The following is a 15,814-nucleotide window of genomic DNA, read 5'->3' as shown; positions in this document are numbered from 1 at the left end:
CAGGACTTACAGGAAGTTGCAAAATATACAGATGGATCCCATGTACCCTTAATTGTATTTCACCCAGTGATAATATCCTTCAAAATTATAGTATGATATCAGAATTATAGTATGATATCAAACTGACATTGGTATAATCCACAGGTTTTATTCTGAATTCACAAGTCAAAATTATATGGTCTTTTAATATTTCTTCCATTTTCTTTGCTTAAGTGTGTGTACCTCCCATTCAATTAAGCAACTTTTTATTTATGGAATGCATATATATTATGCCTTATGTGAATTACAGTATTACAGTACATAAGATATTCACAGTCTAGAAAGGGAGGTAGATTCATAATAAAGAACTACGATATTTCATCTAATCTAAGATGTCATCAACTGTAAGATGCACCATTATTTTATGTGACACTAAGAAATAAATTATGCCAAATAATAATATTTTTGCTATTGTAAGACATGTTCTGTTTTCAGAGATGTTAAGGTTAAAAAAAAAAGGGGGCATCTTGAGACTGACAGTATATACAATATAGTAAATCCTATAATAGCACTATGTATTTAATAGGTGCTTATTTCCTGGGGTGGAAGGTTGAAGAGCTTAAGGGATGGCAACGAGAAATGCACAGAGAAAACACAGCATTAGAGTAAGAATTTAAAAGAAAATAGGTGCTTACGGGCTGGACAAAGGTATGAAGGACACTCCAGGCTGGAGAATAGCACAAGGGTAGTGGGCCCATGAAAATGGTCAGGGCATTCTTTGATCATATGGTTGAAGAGGAGTGTGCACAGAGGGATGGTCAGGTAGTTGGGAATGAGGATAGAAGGATGCTGAAATCAGCTCATGGGAAAGTACACATTCCATTCTAAAGAGGATGGAGTTCATTATGTACTCGGGGGGAGCATATCAGCAGGACAGTGGCATAATTTACATTTTAGAAAGAAAAATTCTGCAACGATGTAAGTATGAATTATAGAGGGAGAGACTGGAGGAAGGAAAATACATTACCAATTGGTATCAAGTCTGTAAAATTAATTATCAATAAGAAATCTAAATTAGACACGGATTTTTTTTTTTGAGGAGAAAAATGCTTAAGTCAAATTTTTAAAATTTGTTTCAGAATCCATGTGTTACAACCTTATAATGTTGACATGAAAATCTTCCCTTACCTGACCCCTCTCTCCCATCAGTCACAATTAAAGAAGTCTTCCTTTTGGGTCCTACAGAATAGGATTGAATTATTGATTTAGCATGTATTTCAGTCTATCTTATTTTGCAGTTACTTTTTTTTTCCCTCACATTCTCCACTGATTTTAAGCTTCTTGGTGCTGGAAGACCAATAATCCCTGGACCTGTCAATGGGAGAGAAGTAGGGCAAGGAAGCATGGGTGGAAAGATGGAGTCATTGCAGTAGTACACACAAGGAAAGATGGCCCCTGGACGCAGAAACAATTTGATGTCTAGAGATCCTTAGGACCTAAGATTCAGAATCCTTCAAGGCTGGGGGTCTGCGAAATGAGGAATAGGCAGGGTCAAGAAAGATTAGTACTACTTTGATTGAGCCAGGGAACGCTGGAAAGGAAAAACTTAAGGAAGAAAGTTGATGTGGGCATGTAACATTTAATATTACTTTGAGACCAGGACTGGCTACATGAATTGGGGAACCCTTGCTTAAATTTCAGGATGAGAACAACAGAACATTCAACCAAGCATGTGGCCCTCATGACTGCCCAAGTCACATGTCCAAGATGCTGGTCCTGGTTGAGATTTCAGCAAAGTTGTTAATTAAGCAGGCAGTTGTATATACAAGCTTGAGTGTAAATAACAACTTTGGGCCTAAAAATACATTTATAAGTCAAAAGACTGTAGAAAGTAAAGTGAGCGATGTCTAAATCCATCTTAGAAGAGAATGTGGAATAAGAAGAGAGAAGCTAGCATCTAAAAATGGAGAAAAGAAAAAAGTATCAGCAAACAGAAATGGAAGAGTAGCAAGAGATGTCAAAGGAAACTTGTCTTTTCTTTTTGTACCGTTCTTGTTATATTTTAACTACCCTGTGCTTGTTCTGAATACAAATTCTGGTAAACACTGCTCCCGCCTCCTCGTCCTCCTCCCCCTTCTTCATCTTTTCACACTGACATTTGAAGAAAGATTTTCAGAAATTACTAGGTTAAAGTTAGCCTGAAAAGAAAGAAAGAAAGAAAGAAAGAAAGAAAGAAAGAAAGAAAGAAAGAAAGGAAGGAAGAAAGGAAGGAAGAAAGGAAAAGAAAAGAAAACCTGGGTGTCCTATTTATTACAGATATTAAAAAAAAAAATAGACTACCTAACTCCTACACACTATGGATGCATGCAGGAAATTCATGATAATTCTTGAAAATCAGTTAGAAATATCCCACACATTGCCCTGGGTCGAGCACGCTGTGCTGTGTCCCTAATGTTTATGGGCAAAAACAATGGAAGTGTACCAGAGCTGGTGAGAAGTGTTGATGTGGTGAAGGCTGGGGTGATGTTGGGCCTGAGCAAGGAGTGGGATAGTTCAGACTCTGCATATCTCTTCCCCCATTGCCTTCCAAACACCAGTTTGTTGGGGGAAAGATTACATTTACAAAGGCAACTCTTAGAAAGGAGCAGTGTAAGTAAGAGAAATTCACTGAGCTCCAAGAGTCAGATTCATCTGGTGGTAATAGGGGACAGAAGACTAAATGTTCTACTCTATCTCTTTCCCTTACCCAGAAGGGTACAGTCTTTTCCCCAGGCGTTCAATAGCCGGTATCCTTATACTCCCCAACCAAAGAATGTAGACATCAGATGGTCACAAGCATTGTAAAAGAAGGAAAGCAAATGGACTAATCAAACCAGCTGAATTAGAATAAAGCAACAATATAGAACAAGAATTTAAAACTAGCTTTAATAAATACTCTCAGAAATACAAAGGGAGGTATCTGAAATATGAAATAAGCAGCTATAGAGAGAATCCAATAGGAGTTACTGGGTATATGAATATATTAATTGAAAAATAAATAATTAACTGAAAGATTCAAGAACCATATGGCACAATTGAAGAACAATCTGGTGAGCTAGAAAATCAGGTGGAAGGATCCTTAGAGAAGACACCAGAAAGGGACAAGAGGTGGAAAATACAAAGAAAAAAAAAAAAATGAAAGATTTGGAGGAAACACAAAGAGTAAAAATCTATATTTAAGACATCTACCTCAGAAGGGAAGAAAAAAATAATGACTGAGTATTTTAGAATTGAAAAGAGTAAGGCCTCAGATTTAAAGGTCTTATAAAATATTAAGCAGGATGGACACATATAAAAAGTTATAATGAAATTTAAGTACAAAATAAAGATAATTCTAAAACCTTATGAAAAAGTTAATAACTAAAAAGAGGCATATCAAATTTCCAACAAACTTCTCAAAAGCCATTCTATTTGCTGATTATATTTCTAAGCAGCTACAAAAAAATTACTGAGCTTATGATTTTGTATCTAACAAAACTATCATTTTCAAGATACTGCAATTCCCTTAAGCAATTCATTTAATAACCTTTAAATCAATTGAAGATCCTGTTTGAAAGTATACTTGGTGAGAATATTTTATTCAAGGGAGAAGTAAATAAAGGAGCAATTTATTTATTTATTTATTTATTTATTTTTAAGATTTCATTTATTTACTTGACACAGAGAGAGAGATCACAAGTAGGCAGAGAGGCAGGCAGGGAGAGAGGAGGAAGCAGGCTCCCCACTGAGCAGGGAGCCCGATGCGGGGCTCGATCCCAGGACCCCGAGATCATGACCTGAGCCGAAGGCTGAGGCTTCAACCCGCTGAGCCACCCAGGTGCCCTGCAATTTAATATTTTAAATAGTGGACTGTAAGGAGAAAACCAGCAAAAGGGAAAAAACAGGTCTATTCATATAGATTAAAAATAAAAAGCTAATTAGTAATATAAAACAATCACCAGCTTATATGTACCAACAATATTGTCATAAAGAATGAAGTTGATAGAATGGAGAGAAAAAGAAAAACAAAAATTTCACTTCAAAGTTTTAATATGTCTCAGAAATTGACAGATCATGCAGACAAAAATATCAGCAAAGATTTGAATAATATGGTTTGTAAGTTGAGAGAATATGTAAGTACATGTATTATGAATACATACATGCACACGTAGACATACACTCACCAAACCATGTGAAGTGAAGCTAGTAATCGATGGGAAAAATTATAATTGTGTAACTTTTGAGGACTATTCTTAAAACACTATAAAACTCTATCACTGTCAGTCATAAATGTATAGGAAATGAAAAAAAGAGTAAAATATTTACTGAGTAAAACTAATATTTACACTACACTTTAAAGCATTAAAAAACTGGGAATTATTATTTTCTTTGTAAAAAAACTTATCAAGAGTAATTTGATTAATGTGTGTCTTCATCTCATTGCATAACATGATATGAAGAAAGTACCTTTTTTCTGCTTTGGAGAATTGTCATACTCTTTTCTATGTTTGAAGAGCTTTCAACAGTTTATCTTTTGCACTTTCAATGTTGTGAAATAATCTTTCAGAGTTCTTTTACTGTGAAGTTTTGCTGGCATCGTTTCCTCTGGGACATCTGCATCCTTTTCATCATCCTTTCCCCTTTTATGCCTGTAAGTTTGCCTTCATTAAGTGTCTCTGGCATCCTATCTGCAGTCTCTCCAACGGCGTCAGTAAAACATTCCCATGGCCAGCTCTATCTTCTCTATCTCCATTTATTTTATGTTCAATTCGAATTTCATTTCTACCATTGTCTCCTTTCATTTCTTCCCTGCAAGTTTATCTTTGCTTCCTGATTCGCTTTCTTGATTATGGTCATTTGTGTATATTACTGTCTGGGTTTATCCCTGAGAGACAGGAAAGCAAAGAAACTGCGCACTTTGCTGTCTCTGAGTAAACTGAATAACAGACACACAGTGACCAATTACAGACAGATTTCGAAGCAAGTGATGTGATTGGTCACCGATCTGTGTGCTTGTTTTTAAGTCGTGATTGATGGAGTGAAAACCCAGCAGTGAAGTTTGTACTTTATGCCATTACTCATAGTTAATATGCCATGGTAATTGAAATTTGAACTGTGTTTTTGAGGGACCGGTGTTTAACTAAATTGTGGTAACAGAAAAGGGAACTGCCTCTTTCTTTCCCTCCCTTGCTCTCTTCTCCCCTGCCTCTTTTTCCGTTTCTCCCTTTCTGTCTGCCCCCCTCCTTCCTGTGTGTGTGTGTGTGTAGGAACTATTGAACAAAGTGTTCTTTGTTGGAAAAAAAAAAGAAACCCCCAATAAATTAAAGGAATAAATGATAAAATAAGGCTTAGTAACAAAACATAACTTTTTAAAATCCCATAATAGTCAGTTTTTAATGAGCCAATTACTAAATAAGTTTTGGGTTATAGAAGTAACCCACAGAAACTTCTGCCCACCATAGAAACAGAAAATACTTCAAATTAAATAACAAACAAAGTGCCACATATTAAATTTCTGGGACCTGGGGAGGCGGGTAAAACAAGAGGGAAAGTTATAGCTTTAAACAGTCATTCAAAAAACAAAAGAGACAGAGGACAACTATATCAAACATTTGCCTTAAATATCTAAATGAATGAAATGTGAAGGGCAAAAAATAATGAAAAAGAAATGAAAAAGTAGAGAATGTTTCAAATTGCAAAGCTGGTCCTTCAAAAGTTTTTTTTAAGACAGGAAATATTTGGGGAGACAATTAAACAAAAATAAAAAAAAATCCTGAATGTTCAAATAAACAGAATAAAATAGAAAAATATAATTTACAGCAGCCATAACATAAAGATAAGAGAGTTATTAACAGCTATATTCTATTAAATATAATAACAAGAATGAAATAAATATATTTTTAAAAAATAAAAAATGCCAAAACTTGGCATAGAAAACTGAACTGGTAATCAAATCCTCAAAATACTCCAACACACACCGAAAAGCTAGATTCGTAAGGTTTTGTGATAAGTTTTATCCAAAGTTGTGAAACACACTTAATACATTTATTTGAATAAGTGATTCATGAAAATAGAAAAAAAAAGGCAGAGTAATATTCTATTTACTTTATGAAGCTACAATAAACTTGATACCAAAACAGAAGAAATACACTAAGGAAAGAAAATTATGGCCCATTTCACTTATTCATATAATTAGGAAATAATAAAAAAAATTTAATAATACATCATGATCAAATAGGTATATACCAGAAATATAAGACAAAGAAGAAACATTAAATTCAATTATATTTTTAATCTACCAAAAAAAAAAAAAGGAAACTAAATAAAATGTCATTCTTAATAGTTACATTTTAGATGCAGTCTCTCAAAGCTGGGAACAAGACAAGGATGTCTACAACCACTGCCCTAATTCAACATACCACTGCAAATCCTGGCCAGAATAGACAAAAAACAGAAGACAAAGAGAGCAAAGACAGGATTTGGAATAGAAGGGACAGAAGTGTCACTATTTACAAGTGAGATTAGCTCCATATAAAACATAACCAAAGAACAAATTCTCAGAATTAATACATAAGTTTAGCAAAGTTACTGGATACAAGACAAATTTCAAAATTCTCAATTTTCTGTTATGCCAATGTCATTTACTGTAAAAATAATAAAAATAAGATGCTTTTACATGAGAAACAATAATCATGTTGTATTTAGGAATTAAACTAGGAATGCAAGACTCCTATAGAGATGACTTCTAAATAGTGTTAAAAGGCAAAAGAAGACCTGAAAAAATATAGTTGTGTCGTTTTCACTGATGGTATTAGTTTAGTTTTTGAAGTTTCTAATTTTTTCCAAATTACTCTGAATATTCAGTATGATTTTAGTACATATGCCCACAATATTTTTTCCATACACTTGACACACTGATTTTAAACCAAAAGTAGAAAAACAAAGTCTACAAATAACTAATTTTTTTTTTTAAAGAACAAAGAATTGATAGTTACCCTATAGCCACGGAATTTGATTAAAAAGCCAAAGTAACAACGAAAGCATGGCACTAGTGTAGAAACAAATACATCGAAAGACCAGAAGAGAGAATTTGGAAACAAACAGAAGTATATAATGCAGATGGCATCAAAATAGAAGGGGAAAGGAGAGAATATGTTTTAGATGATGTTGGGAAAACTGTGTTATTCTATATAGAAAAATAATCATGTTGTAACCCTTTAAAATATACAAATATGCATTTCAGATGGATTAATCTGAAAGGTAAATTCTAAAGCTTGAGAACTGCAGAGCTCCTGACACATAATGACTCCATCCAACCTCTACATTAAACTCTAGCATGGCTTCTGGCACCATAAGGCTATGTCCTTCAAATGATCCCAGCTGCCCATGCCCACCCCTTAAAATGTTCACCTGAGAAAGCTCAATACTGGCAGGAGAATTTACTATTTGTTCCAGCCAAAGCCTAGTAATAGGCGAATAGGTCCCTATGATAGTTGATTTTATTTGTCAAATCAAATGCGCCATAGGGTGCCCAGATATTTGGTCAAACAGTATTCTGGGTGTATCTGTGAAGGTGTCTTTGGGTGAAACTAACATTTGAATCTGTAGATTGAATAAACTGGATTGATCTCTATAGTGGGAGTCGGTCTCATCCAATCAGTTGAAGGCCTGAATAAAGCAAAAAGGCTGATCCTCCCTTGAATAAGAGAGAAGTCCTCCTGCCTGACTGGTGGAGCTAGGTCATTGTTTTATTCTAGCCTTCAGACTCAGACTGGAATATCAGATCTTGGGTGTCAAGCCTGTCAAGTTTTGAACTGGAATGATGCTTAGGCTTTCTTGGGTCTCCAGCTCATCAACTGCTGATCTTGGGACTCCTCAATCTCATATCATGTGGGCTAATGTCTTATAATGAATCTCTCTCCCCCTCCTCCCTCCCTATCCATGTATTTCTGGATTCTACTGGTTCTGTTTCTCTGGAGAACCCCAGTGAGTACAACTGCTGAATCTTGTCTTTGAGCTTCTATACTTTAGATACAGTTATAAATTCTTTCTTTGTTCTTTGAGATAGAAAACTACCACCCTAAACTGTTTGCTTAAGGACCTGAGCACCATCACAGTAAAATGCAAACATTTAGGGAGATAACTTTGGCTCTCCCTCTCATTCCCTGTGGGAAGGTAGGGGCCTCACGTGCATAGGCACCTTGCTTCAATTTGTACCACTGCCTCCTGTCAAAAAGATAGAAGTCTCTTTCTCCTCTGGATGAATGCCAATTAACCAATCAAGATGGCCTAGTTACATTCACAATCTTCAGTGCCTTTCCCTTAGCACAGCGCTGCCTTAAAGAAGTCTGTTTCAGTAAAGTTGAGTTTGGTTCATGTTGAACCCTCTTCCCTAGTGCAGTAGTATTACTGATGAAAACCTTTTCTTACTGCTTTAACTAGTGTCCAGCTTTGTTTATCTTGAACGAGCTAATGGAAGAAAATGTAGAAGAATATTTTTGTGACTTTGGTGGGAGTAGAGGGAAAGAGTACTTTTTTTTTTTTTTTGAAGTATAACTGACACACAATATCCTATTAGTTTCAGGCATGCATCATTGTAGTTTGATATTTTTACACATTATAAAATGTCCCTGTAATAGGTTTAGTTACCACCTGTCACCATACAATGTTATTACAATCTTATTGCCTACATCTACTATGATGTACATTACAACATCATGACTTATTTATTTTATAATGGAAAATTTGTACTTCTTAATTCCCTTCACCTCTTTTGCTCATCTTCAAATACCTGCTAATGAATAGTTCATTTTCTGTATCTATGAGTCTATTTCTGTTTTGGTTTTATTTGTTCATTTGTTTTGTTTCTTAGATTCCACATATAAGTAAAGTCATATAGTATTTGTCTTTGTCTGACTTATTTCACTTAGCAGTATACCCTCTAAGCCCATCCATGTTGCAAATGGCAAGATCTCATTCATTTTTATGGCTGAGTAATGTTCTACTATATATACGTACCACATCTTCTTAGTGCTTTCATCTATCAATAGACACTTAGGTTGCTTCTGCATGTTGACTATTGCAAATAATGTTTCAGTGAACATAAGGATGCATTTGTCTCTTTGAATTGGTGTCCTTATTTTCTTTGGATAAATACCTAGAAATGGAATTCCTAGATTATATGGTAGCTCTGTTTTTAATTTTTTGAGAAACCTTCATACTGTTTCCCATAGTGACTGACCAATTTACATTCCCACCAACCTGGCATGAGGGGTCTTTTTTTTAAATTTATTTAAATTCCAGTTTTAACATATAGTGTAATATTAATTTCAGATCTATAATTTAGTGATATAACACCCAGTGCTCATCACAACAAGACCCTCCTTAATCCCTATCAGCTATTTAACCCATTCCCCATCCTTTTGTCCTGTGGTAACCATCAGTTTGTTCTCTATAGTTAAGAGGCTGTTTCTTGGTTTGCCTCTCTCTTTCTCTTTCTCTCTCTCTCTCTCTCTCTCTCATCGCCCCCTCTGTCCCTCCTGCATTGCTGGTACGAATACAAACTGGTGCAGCCACTCTGGGAAACAATATGAAGATTCCTTAAAAAATTAAAAATAGAACTCCCCTACAATCCAGCAATTGTACTACTAGGTATATACGCAAACAATGCAAAAGTACTGATTCAAAGGGATACATGCACCCCAATGTCATGGCAGCATTATTTATAATAGCCAAACTATGGAAATAGCTCAAGTGTCCATGGACTGATGAATAAAGAAAAGGTATATAGACACAATGGAATATTACTCAGTGAAAGAAAAGAATGAAATCTTGTCATTTGCAAAGACAGGGATGGAGCTAGAGAGTATTATGCTAACGGAAATAAGTCAGTCAGAGAAAGACAAATATCATATGATCTCACTCATATGTGGAATTTAAGAAACAAAACAAATGCGCAGAGGGTTCTCTTTTGTCCACATCTCTGCTAACACTTGTTATTCTTTCCTTTTTGATAACAGACAACTTGGAAAGTGCGAGGAAACATCTCACTGTGATTTTGATTTGTAGTCCTTTGGTGATTAGTGATGTTGAACATCCCTTCATGTGCCTCTTGGGCATCTGCATGTCTTCTTTGGAAAAATGTTCATGCAAGTCCTCTGCTCCTTTATTAATAGGGTTATTGGATTTTTTAAAAATAATTTGTGTAAGTTCTTTACATATTTTGGGTATTAACCTCTTATCAGATGTATGACTTGCAAATATCTTCTCCCATTCAGTAGGTTGCCTTTCATTTTGTTGATGGTTTCTTTGGCTGTGCAAATACTTTTTAGTTTAATGTAATCCCATGTGTTTATTTAAGATTTGTTGCCCTTGCCTGAAGAGACTGGTCCAAAAGGACACAAAATTAGCAAACAGAAATTTGTTGTGTTTCTATACACTAATAACAAGATACCAGGAAGAGAAATTAAGAAAACAACTTCATTTACAACTGCGTCAAAAAGAATAAAATACGTAGGGATAAATTTAACCAAGGAGGTGAAAGGCCTGTATCTGAGAACTATAAGACATTGATAAAAGAAATTGAAGATGACACAGGAAATGGAAAGATTCTCTGTGCTTATGGATTGGAAGAATTAATATCACTAATGTGTCCATGTTGCCTAAAGTACTCTACAGATTCAGTGCATTCCCCATTAAAATACTAATGGTATTTTTCAGAGAACTAGAACAACAACAACAACAACAAAAAACCCTTAAAACTATGTATGGAACCATGAAAGATCTCAAATAGTCAAAATAAACTCGAGAAAGAACAAAGCTGGAGGTGTCACACTCCCTGATTTCAAACTACACTACAAAGCTATAGTAATCAAAATAGTATTGTTGCAAAAAAAAAAAAATTGTATTGGTGGCATGAAAATAGACACATAGATCTGTAGAACAGAGCATCCTGAAGGAGACCATGCTTATATAGTCAATTAATCTTAACAAAGGAGCCAAGAATATACAATGGGGAAAAGATAGTATTTTCAATAAGGGTGTTGGAAAACTGGATGGATACATGCAAAAGAATGAAACTGTATCACTATCTTACTATACACAAAAATAAATTCAAAATGGATTAAACTCTTGAGTGTAAGTTCTGAAACCATTAAACCACTAGAGTAAAACAGAGGCAATATGCTGTTTGACATTGGTCTTAGCAATTTTTTCTTTTCTTTTTTTGGAGGAGGGGAAGAGGACTTCTTATACATTAACTCAAAAGCATCATCCATAAGGAAAAATGATAGAGTATTTAACTACATAAAAATAAAATCTTCTGCTCTATGAGTAACAATACAAATATGGTCACCATATGGATAACAGACTTGGAGAAGGTATTTGCAACATCTAAATTTTATTTCAAATATACAAGCAAAGCCTTGGTATTCTCTTTATAAGAAAATTCTCTTATTGAATATATATAGAGAGAGAATATTCTCTCTATAAGAAGAGAATTTTATAGATGGGGTGCCTGGGTGGCTCAGTTGGTTAAGTAACTGCCTTTGGCTCAGGTCATGATCCTGGAGTCCCAGGATTGAGTCCCGCATCAGGCTCCCTGCTCTATGGGGAGTCTGTTTCTTCCTCCGACCTTCTCCCCTCTCATGCTCTCTCGCACTTTCTTTTTCTCTCTCTTTCAAATAAATAAATAAAATCTTTAAAAAAAAAGAATCTTATAGAAAAACATTGGTGAAAGATATGAAGAAGAACTCCGTAGAGATGACAGATAAATACATAAACAGAAACTCAAGTTCACTAGCAGTCAGCAGAATGTAGACTAACACAACAACATAAAACTTCCTTACACTTAGATTGGCAAAAATGAGAAATGCTTGAATAATGCCAAGGTTGTGATAAAGTAAAGAAATAATACAATCATTCTGAAGAACAACATAACCATGTTAGTGCAATCAGTTATGGCCTTTCCCCCTTCCAGAAAGCACTCATTTATAGCTCCACAGGAGAACAGGAACAAGTACATTTATCATAGCAAAAGTGGTAGCAGCAGGTCACTGAAAGCTACTTAGGTGATTCCGGGTGAGTGGATGTGTAAAATGTTGTGTGTGCATGGAATAGTATGCAACAGACTGAGACAGCGTACTAGATGTATACACAGAAGCACAAGTAGATTTTATAAACACAGTACTGAGTAAAATACTATGAACAAGTAAAATCCATAGTATGATATCATTTGTGTCAATTAAGAACAATAGATACATAGGGACACCTGTGTAGCTCAGTTGGTTAAGTATCTGACTTCTGATTTCAGCTCAGGTCATGATCTCAGGGTCATGAGATCTAGCCCAGCGTAGGGCTCCTTGCTCAGCAGGGAGTCTGCTTGAGATTCCCTCTCCCTTGGCCCTTCCCCCAGCCTGCATGCATGTGCGCACACACTCTCTCTCTCAAATAAATGAATGAAATCTTTAAATAGAAAAAAAAAATGGATACATAAAACAACTCAATTTTTTTTTTTCAAGGCTATGAACATAGAAACAAGGTTGGCAGCTGGGTTTGTGTGTGTTGGATATCCAGAGAAGGAGGGAGAGTGAGGAGGGAGAATAGAGGGGGGAAATAAAAAATTAAATGAGATTAAAAAAAAGGGATCTTTTAAGGTCCTAATGGGCCAAGACCTGGAGAAAATGACTAAATCAACCCAGGGCTGTGGTCCAATTAAAAAAACAAAAACAAAAACAAAGGGTGCCTGAATGAAATCTCTATGATTGCTTCTTTTTAAAATAGCTTTATATAGTTCTATGCTTATATAGCTCCATATTTTATAGATTTGAGAAAATTTTAGCTTGAAAACTAGTAATTTCATGCTCCTAATATATCTAATTATTTTCATAAAACTGACAAAGAATCTCAGTATAATAATGGATAACATTATTTATAATGGAATAGATGTTGCTTTCAATAATTCATACCCATTATTTCATTTTATTCTTAAATCAGCCTTATAAAGTAAATTCTATTATTATTTGTATTTTACACATAAAGAAACTGAGGCACAGAGAGGTTAAGTAGCTTGTCTAAGATCTGCTAATAAATGATGGCGACAATAGTAGAACTAGTAGAACCTATGGTTTTCTGAAATTTTTTAAAATTTTATTTTATTTTTTTCAGTGTTCCAAAATTCATTGTTTATGCACCACACCCAGTGCTCCATGCAATACGTGCCCTCCTTACTACCCACGACCAGGCTCATCCATCTCCCCAACCCCCGCCCCTCCAAAACCCTCAGTTTGTTTCCCAGAGTCCACAGTCTCTCATAGTTTGTTTCCCTCTCCAATTTCCCCCAACTTCTCCTCTCCATCTCCCAGTGTCCTCCGTGTTATTCCTTATGCTCCACAATATGATAATTGACTTTCTCTGCTTGACTTATTTCACTCAGCATAATCTCTTCCAGTCCCATCCATATTGATACAAAAGTTGGGTATTCATCCTTTCTGATGGAGGCATTAAATTCCATAGTATATATGGACCATATCTTCTTTATCCATTCGTCTGTTGAAGGGCATCTTGGTTCTTTCCACAGTTTAGTGACTGCGGCCATTGCTGCTCTGAACATTGGGGTACAGATGGCCCTTCTTTTCACTACATCTATGTCTCTGGTATAAATATCCAGTAGTGTAATTGCAGGGTCATAGGGTAGCTCTATTTTTAATTTCTTAAGGAATCTCCACACTGTTTTCTAAAGTGGCTGCACCAACTTGCATTCCCACCAACAGTATAAGAGAGTTCCCCTTTCTCCCCATCCTCTCCAACACATGTTGTTTACTGTCTTGTTAATTTTGGCCATTCTAACTGGTGTAAGGTGGTACAATTGACCAGTACATGAGACTGATACCTGTCCACCATGAATGTCCAGATTTTTTACTAAATAAAACAAAATTAAATATCATGAAAACTAAGCAAACAACATTTCAATTCACTCTATAGGTATCCTTGTTTTCAAAAAGATAAAAATAGAAGCACCTGGATGGCTCAGGAGGTGAAGTGTCTGCCTTTGGCTCAGGTCATGATATCAGGGTCCTGGGATAGAGTCCCAAGTGGGTATTCCCTGCTTAGCAGCAAGCTGGCTTCTCCCTCTCCCTCTGCCCCTGCCCTCACTTCTGTTTGCTCTCTCTTGCTCCCTCTCCCTCAAATAAATAAATAAAATATTTAAAAATTTTAAAAAAGGTAAAAATGTGATGCATTCTGTTTTTAAGAGGTGAACTTTTTTCTGGCTTCCAGATCATTTTCCCATTAGCTTAACTATTCCTTCCACAACTCTCTCTCTTCAACAAGTTGTAGAATTAGATTTCTTTGTGTCTTAAGCAACAGAAAAATTTTAGGCATACTTATTCTATTTACTGATTACTTCTACAACTTTTTCTCTGCCTCATTTCTTTGAGAAAACATTTAAGATCAAATTAAAGCTGTTTGCTACATCCATCCATCTGTTACTATTTGAGCACAGTGATGGTTACTTCTCAAATGAGGAAATAAGGCTGAAATCTTGTGAAGTGATAAGATTGAGAAACTGAAATTATGGCATGATTTTGTTAGACCCAGTGAAACAGGACATTAGGCTAACTTTCTGAAGACTTCTTCCCGCCTCCATCTCAGAAAGTTGAAAGAAAAGAAAAAAATTAGGTCTATTTTTTAAGGTTAAAATGCAATGGAATGAAACAAGAAAGATCTAAAAATAAATAAATTAAATAAAATAAACACAAAAATAACTTGAGAGGCCTATGGAATGATAACAGTAACAATAGACATAGTGGTGATGATGGCGGCTGCTGATCCTTACTCCATTCTCTGTTTAGAGTTTAACATAATTTGCCCTTTCCATCACCAGAGCAGCCCTGTGGCCCAGCAAGGGAGGCAGAGCTTTGGAATCAGACATTCATGTAGACTCCCTGCTTGGTGGGAAAGGGATACAAAGATCATCTCAGATGGAGTCTGGGAAGTTTGGGAGGGGCTCAGAAGCCCAAGGAGCAGAGGACATAAGTCAGGTGCAAGATCTTACTGAGCTGGGGATCAAAGTTCTCTGCCTTGCTTGTACAAAGGTCTTGTCCCTTCCCATGCCTTCTTTTCTTCACCCATCCCTCAACTAAAGTGTAATTTCTTAGAAATTGGCGCCTGATGGAAAGATTGGAGCTTGGAACACAGAGTTAAGGCCAAAGAATTGCATTGTTATTGGAATTGTAATTTAAAAGGTATTGACAAGATTTATTTTCGAAGAGAATGTGAAAAACACAGTGATCTTAGCTTTCCTCCAATTGTCACTGTGGACAGAAAGATAAAACTTCATTTGGAGTGGGAGATGAAAATCTATTCTGTGCATCCTGATGGGGAAAAAGATGTAAATTACTGTCTTGGGCATTTAGAAAAAGCAAGGTGGTAGCTGTTACTCTAAGAGATACGGATTTGTGCCCTACCTGCCTGGAAGTGACACCCTGATTCAAAAACAAGAACACATCATGAAAATATCACCAATTCTTAAAGTCAAAAGTGGTCCAGAAGGCAGGATGTGTGAATTGCGAATGTGGGGCATTTGGGGCCTTAAGGGAAAGGGTAAATTGCTTTTGATGCAGGCTGTTTCTATCCCGAGGGGAAATCCTACCACATATTTGATTTTTAGCTGCAATGTGTTACTACATATTTATGCCCTTGAATATGTATTTATTACAGTTTTATGCAGCCCATTTTCATGACGTGAATTGTTTGTCTCTCTTAAGGGATATCTACGTTTTTTCCCAAGATCATATCAAATGAGAAAAATATGGAAAAT

Source organism: Mustela nivalis, assembly GCF_964662115.1.
Source record: "Mustela nivalis genome assembly, chromosome: 15".
Taxonomy (NCBI): Eukaryota; Metazoa; Chordata; class Mammalia; order Carnivora; family Mustelidae; genus Mustela; species Mustela nivalis.
This window is presented reverse-complemented; position numbering follows the sequence as displayed.